General features: G+C 38.5%; 1 pseudogene; it reads right to left on the minus strand.

Moving 5' to 3' along the window:
• Nucleotides 1-271: 271 nt before the first annotated feature.
• On the minus strand, nt 272-390 carry LOC112477510 (annotated as a pseudogene).
• Between the last annotated feature and the right edge of the window lie 7,050 nt (nt 391-7,440).

Here is a 7,440-nt window from a genome sequence, read left to right on the forward strand (position 1 = left end):
CCACCCTGTTTCATTCCTCTCCAATCCTCCCTTACTCTGCAGCTAGAGTGGCCTTTCCCATACAAACCTTCTCCAGTCACTCTCTGACAGACAAATAATTTTTTAATCTAAGAGTGGAATAAGTGCTTATTAATTCACAGATCTATAAGCTTTTGGAGCCACAAGGGTTTTTTTTTTTTTTTTTTTTTTTTTTTAGGTGAGACAACTCTTGGTTGACCTCACAGATTGCAAGGACCTTATCAGCTTATAATCGCTTATTTTTTATTTTTTATGCCTATAGCTCCTGGTCTTCCCAGGTGGTCTCCCATCCAAGTACTAACCATGCCCAACCCTGCTTAGCTTCCAAGATCAGACGGAATCAGGCTTTTTCAGGATGGCATGGCCGTAGACTACAAGGGTTCTTAATAGCCATCTACTTCAAATTCTCAATCAAGTGATTATTATGCTTCAACATTCCTCACTCCCATCCCCACTCATCCCCTACCCAGCTCTGCCTTTACAAGAGGCAGTGTGGCATGGTAACGGGAGCCAGGCCTTTAGAGTCAAGTAGAACCTGCATTCAGTTCAGGTAAGTTACTTAAGTTCTGGGGACCGTAGTCACTTTGTTTGTGGAAAAACAAGTTTCCTTTTTAATTGGTGTGTTGGGGGGTCACCAGGACCACTCTCAGTTTCAGTGATTTGCTGGAAGGATTCATACAACTCAGAAGAGCTATTATACTCAAAGTTATAGTTCGTTACAACAAAAGAATAAAGATTAAAATTAGCAATGGAAAAAATGCATAGGGCAGAGTCCAGGAGAGATCAGGTATGAGCTTCTAGTTGTCTTTACTCAGAGAAGTCCTCCAGACAGTGCTCAATTTTACCAGCAACGATGTGCTACAATATGCACAAAATGCTGCCAACAAGAGAAGCTCATCTGAGCCTTTGTGTTCAGGGTTTTTGTTGAGGGTTGGTCACATAGGCATGGAGCACCCAAATGATTGACCATAGGTATTCAGTCTCCACTACCGCCCCACCCCCAAGTCAAATGCAACAGCATGGCCCATGGCCTTGGCAAATAAAAACAGGAGTTTGCCATAAATCACATTGTTAGTACAGCTATTTGGCATGTCCCAGGGCTCCAAGTATACAAAAGCACTCCAATTAGGCAGGATATTCCAAGGATTAATAGGTTGTCTCCTAAGAGCCAGTCAAGGGCCAGTTACTTTTTGAAATGCGCAGAATTTGGGTACCTCAAGCCTGCTGAGCTATCCCTTTACTGCATACTTGGTCTGAACAATTACCATGGGTATTAGAGTTCAGTCAGGAAAATTGAAACCACTGTAGTTATTTAAAACAAGAAGAATTTAATGAAAGGGGTTGATTACACAGGTGATAGATGATCTGGGAAGCTAAGCAGGAGACAGTGAGGAAACCCACAAATTGGCAACAGCAATAGAAAGCCTCTCCTGTCCTTAAGACTAGAGATGATATTACTAGAGCCTAGAGGCTGAAGTCATCTGTGGGAACTGATATGTGGGGGCTACCTGGTGGGCACTGGGGTCACAGAGGGAAGGGCAGCGTAGTGGGGAGGGAGAGCTACAGGAGAGCATCAGCTTCCATTTCATCCCCAAGGAGAGGAAGAAAGGGAGAAATACCCTGGCATCTCCCTTCCTTCTACATTTCAGTCTCCCACTTGCATGTCCCCTTAGCTGAACCCAGTTATGAACCAACTGGCAAGGGAGCCTGGCAAATGTAGTTTCCACAAGTATGGAGGCTTCCCTTAGAAATGATTCATACACCATTTACTTAGGGCCTGTTCTAATGTGCCTGTTCTACTGTGTTAGTCACATTCACCCATGCCACTCCATGTAGCCCTGCCCAAGAACTGCTCTGCAAGTAAATATCCTGGTGTCCTTTACATGGATGAAGACATTTAGGTACTCAGATAAAAAGAAACATTCTGTGAGGGTGGAGAGGTAGCAGGAGGGGTGGGGATAAGGGTGGAGACTACGGGTTTCATCCTATTGTAGAATGCACAAAAGGGTTCTGCAAAAACCTTCCAGGGCAGGAAGTATCCCCTGTACCCAGAGCTGGCAGAGGTGGAAGGAATAGGTATTAGTTCAGTACATTCTTTATTAACTTAACACAGCAAGGAATTCCTCCTGCTGGAGCCTCAATTTCTTCCTCCATCAAATCATCCCCACCCAGACCTCCCCCAGGAAGATCTGGGTTCAGTCACAACAGAAATTGTTTGCACTAAATCTTTTATTTCTATTTCTCCTTCATGCTTGCAAAGATGATTTGTAGCTACAGATTGTTTCATCTCTCAAAGACCCATTCACTTCTCTTTTCCATGACATTTTCATGCTACTGATCAATAAGGTCCTCCTGGGCTTGCACAGGCTATTAATTGCACATGCTCAGAATTCAGCTGAGGACCTCCTCCCATAAATGGTCTTAAACACACCTTTAAATGATGCTAATTTCACACATTTGTCTGGGCCTTTGAGGTTCAGAAAATCCTTTCATTTTCACCCTCCCTGCTCCACGTGCACACTTGGCCTAGCACTATGGCAACTTTCCTGTGCTCCCAGATAAGAAATGGAGATAAAGATGTTATCTCTTTCCGCCAAGACCTGTATTCAAAGAGTCTGTCTAATCATAGTTAATTTTCTTAGGTGTGACATGCTATGGTGTTTATGGAGGAGAATTGAAATGATCTCCAAATCTTTGAGGACACATACACACACACAATGACTATGACAACTTATTAACAATTGTTGGATCTTTAACTCTTTTGTATGTTTGATTTTTTTTTAATAATAAAAATCTTGGGGGTAAACAATCCCCACTTCCTCCCTTTAAAATTTTTTATGTATTTTTAACTGTAAAGTTAATTATTTTTTACTTCCAAATAACCAATCATAAGTTCTAACTGCTTGCGATAAATCATGTCATTTATTTAATTCCATCCAAGAGGGGACTAAAATGAATAAGAAAGAACATTTTCTACTTAAACTTGGTTTTGAAGGCAGTATAGAGTAGGGTTTTGTTTTGTTTTGTTTTTTAGGATGTAAATGAGCTTCAAGGTTAGGCAGAACTACTGCTTTTGCTCTCTTCCAAACAGACAGACATACTCCCAAAGAACAACTGGTGCTGTGGAAAAGGGAGCCAGGTGGTAAGGTAGGTATGTGCCTGCCTGGTTCAGGGGCAGGGGATGTGGCCTTCAAATCTCAGGGCCAGGGAGAGGGCAGTGAAGTTGGCTTCAGGGTCTGCGGGAAGTTCTTTCACTTTATTTTATTTTACTTATTTTGTTTATTTATTTATTTTTTCTGCCATAGCTTTTGATTCTTTATTCCTTAACTCCAAGTTGCATTTTTTTCCCTTAATTTTTTTTTTCAATTACAGTTGACATTTAACATTATATTAGTTTCAGGTGTACAGCATAATGGTTAGACATTTATATAACTTACAAAGTGATCCCCCAATAAGTCTTGCCCCACAAGCACCACAAGCTCTCTTATTTTAGCCCAGCTGTTATAGTCCTTTACGAGCTGTGTAACCAGGAAGAAGTTATAAAAACGATCATACTAACACCTCATAGATGGCCTTAAAGATCACATGAAAAACATAACTGGAGTCACATAGTAGGCTTCTTCGGGCTTTCTTTTAAACAGCAGCTAGAACACAGTTGATACTCAGCTCAGAAGTTAGTCTCTAGATGTTTAAAGCCTTCCCGCACATCTCTGGCAGCAGTTACCAGTCTCCTCAAAGGTCTGAGATCTCTCAGACCTTTGTTTTGACCTCTCTGTACTTGGGCTGCTGTGCAAGGAGTTGGGCATGATCTCTAACCTCAAGGAACAGCTGTGTGAAGTGTTTGGGGAGTGCGTCTTCAAGGCATGCACCTTGACTAAGACTCAGCTTGACATGTTTTAGGGACAGGACGAAAGCCAGAATGGCTGAAGTGTAAGAAAAGATGGGAAAGCGTGGGAGATAAGGTCAGAGGGAAAAGTCAGGGGCTTGCTGGGCCTTTGGACACCCCTTGAAGGATTGAGCGTCAGAAACTGTTACCCATAGTTCCTCTGCATTTCCAGAACCATTCTGAAAAGCTAACTGGATCTGGGAACTGCCAACAGAGGGCAGGAGGGCTCATAAGGAAGTTAGAAACTATTACATAGTTTGAGGACTAACATTCCTGACCTGGAAGTTAGGAGGCAACATGGTCAAAGACCTCCTATTACCAGCATCTACACACAAACAGATATGCAGTCTTGACATAGACTCGGACACAGTTACCCATTTCTAATCATAACTGACATTTGTTTTCACATATATCATCCAATGTAATCCTCACATTCAGCTAAAAAGAAAGTGTCCAAGGAAGCAAACATTTGAACAAACTTTGTGCTAAGCCTTGCCCTAAGCACTGTTCTTTGCATTATCTCAGTTAATCTTCTAGAACACCATGAAGGTTCTATTACTATCTCCATCTTGCTGTGGAGGATGTAGGCACAGAGTTGACATAAGATATGACATTACTGCAATTCCAGCTTGAGTTCTTCGATTCTGATCCACTGGTTTGTTCACTCACTGCAGCTCTAAGCTGTCTCAGAGCAGGGCCTGCCATGGGCAGGTGGCCAGGTTGGATATTCTCCAAGAGCTTCATCTCCACACAAAGTTGTGCATGAGCCAGAGACACATTGGCAAGATTAAAAGAAGACACGTATCATGTCACCTTGAATTTTCTTCCTTTATCAAACCAGAATAACTATATAGAATATCAAACCAAAATACCTAAAAAGATAGATAATTATATATATATATGTAAAAATTTCCTTGTGTATGTGTTGTATTTTTTCAAATAATCTATTGTTTTAAATTTAGATGTTCTGTACCTATACAGGTTGCTAATAGTTAAAGAAAAAATATTAAACATTATTTGAAAATGTAACTAATGTACTATTTAAAAATGAGCTTACCCTATTTCCTGACTTTTAAAATTATCTACACATTTCAAAAAGAAAATATGTATCTCCATCCATATATATAAAATTCTGTAGTCATCTTTAGAATAGCACTGTTATAAATGCGATGTTTGTGTGTTGAAAGTGTTACTTATTTAAAGTAAACATTTAAAATATACCACAATTTAAAAATCCAATTTGATATTCCTTCACATTTGAAAGCCAAATTGGAAGTGGTCCAAGCCTCTCTCAACCCCTGAGAGGCCCCCTGCTTCAGCTGATTTGAACCATATCAGGTCTAGAATTGACTTAGTTTTAAAATTGCAGAGAAAAATCCCTTGCTTGTGTTGTGTTCAGTTTGCAGTCCATGTTTAAACATGGCGAAAACATACTCACCAGCTGATAAGAGTCCACTAGCTTGGCAGAGACTGCCAAGGAAGTCCTATGCCCCCTCCCTGAGAACCAGCCTGTTCCAGGTCCTCTCTGCTGTGTCCATTACACAACAGCTGTCACAGGTCCCAATGACCTGCTGACCCTGGGGGTTGGGGCTGTAACTGAGCATGAGCTTGTGTCCTAGATAACTCTCACTGCGGCCGAGCCTTATTACAATTCTTTCTCGACATAGTCTCTGATTTGGTTTCCAAAGGTCAACAGCTTGAGTTAATGTGTTTCAGGACCTACCTGACTAACCTGTGTTTCAAAGAGAGACTATAATTTGAAGAAGAAGATAGGCCTCCTGGGAACTGGGAAAACACAAATTAAAGTTTTTCTCTTCACTCTTGATTTGTATTTTTTTGCAATATAACAATAAAGGAAACAAAAATTTAAAAACCCTCAACAATCTCAGTATTCTTCCCTTCTAGTCCTTATCCATATAGGGATATATTCTGACAAAGCTGTAATTGCAGCATGACATGAACTTGTATTTTGTCTTTTCTCCTAACATCATAAATTCCAAAAAAGAGAAATTAACTAGCTTTTTAGAGAGGAGGAGTTACCTTTTATTCTAGAGAAGGTATAAAATTACATAAAATTTGGGAAAATTGAAAAAATATTCATAAGCCTGCCATCCTTACTAAACAACTTTAATTTTTGCATTTTCTAGCTATACTTTGCTGCATCCATATTTTGCATATTTTACATAATAGAACTATTCTGGTTATTGCTCACAAGCATTCACAAGTTTAAAAAAGAGTACATACTCCTACACTCTAAAAAACTCTGAAAACCTGTTTTGAGTTCTTACCAATTCTTAACCCCATGCATATTTCATATTTATAGTTGTAATGAAAGCATGACTTTAATTTAATATTTTTATTCTGTTATTTTATATTATAAAACTTATTATTTCTTTATAGTCTGTCATTTTTTTTTAAGTTTCTTTAAGATTTGAAAAAATTACAAAGGTAATTCATGTTTATTTGTTACAAGTGAAATAATCCAAATTTTGTGAAAGAAAAATTATGTCTGTCCCACACCCTACTGTAATTTCATCCCCTGAAGTAATAATTAAATAAACAGCCTGGAGTGCTCAATCCATATTTTTCGTCTATCTTTCCAATATATACAATATATATGCAAATATGTTTTTTTTTTACAAAAATGAGACACTACGACAACTCTTGAAAACTCTTTTTTTAACAAGGTGTGCATATTCCTCCATGTTAATAGATACTGATTTAACTTATTCTCTTCAATAAGTTTATAATATTCTATGGTAAGGATTCACAGTAATTTATTCAGCTATTTTTATAATAATAAACATTCTTATGGCTTTCATGTTTTGCCTTTAAAAATAATGCTTCAATAAAAACATCCATCTACATACATTCTTCTATACTGCTACTTTCATTTCTGTGGGCCTGATTCTCCAAAATGGAATTTACAAAATCAACAAACATATATATTTGTATTTTTAAATTTTAAAATCAACTTTATTGAGATTAAATATACATACATTAAAATGCTCTCATTTTAATTGTATAATTCAATGAGTTTTGACAAATACATACACCAATGTAACTACCAACACAATCCAGATATAAAACTTTCCATCACCCCCAAAAGATCCCTTTTGTCCTTCACAGAAGAGCCCTTCTCCCACTGTTCATATGGTTTTCCAATTTCTAGGGTTTCTTATAAATGGAGTCATCCAGTATGCAGACACTCATGTCTGGCTTTTTTCACCTGGTGTAATGCCTTTGAGATTTGTCCAGACTGTTTTTCATATCAGTAGCTTCCCCCTTTTTGCTAAGTGTAATTTTGAGAGTACCAAATTACTTTCCAAAAAGATTATAGCAGGTCACATTCCTACCACCTATGAACAGAAATGTCTTTTCCCCTGAAACTTTATAAGCATTGGGTGTTCTTGTTCTTTTTAGTTTTTACCAGTCTCACAAATGAATATCAATATCTCACTATTGCCTGAATTTGCATTTCCCTGACTGCAGAAGTTGTACTTACTGGATTTCTTCTTGAATTGTGTGTACCTATC

This window comes from Pteropus alecto, unplaced genomic scaffold (assembly GCF_000325575.1).
Source record: "Pteropus alecto unplaced genomic scaffold, ASM32557v1 scaffold191, whole genome shotgun sequence".
Classification (NCBI taxonomy): Eukaryota; Metazoa; Chordata; class Mammalia; order Chiroptera; family Pteropodidae; genus Pteropus; species Pteropus alecto.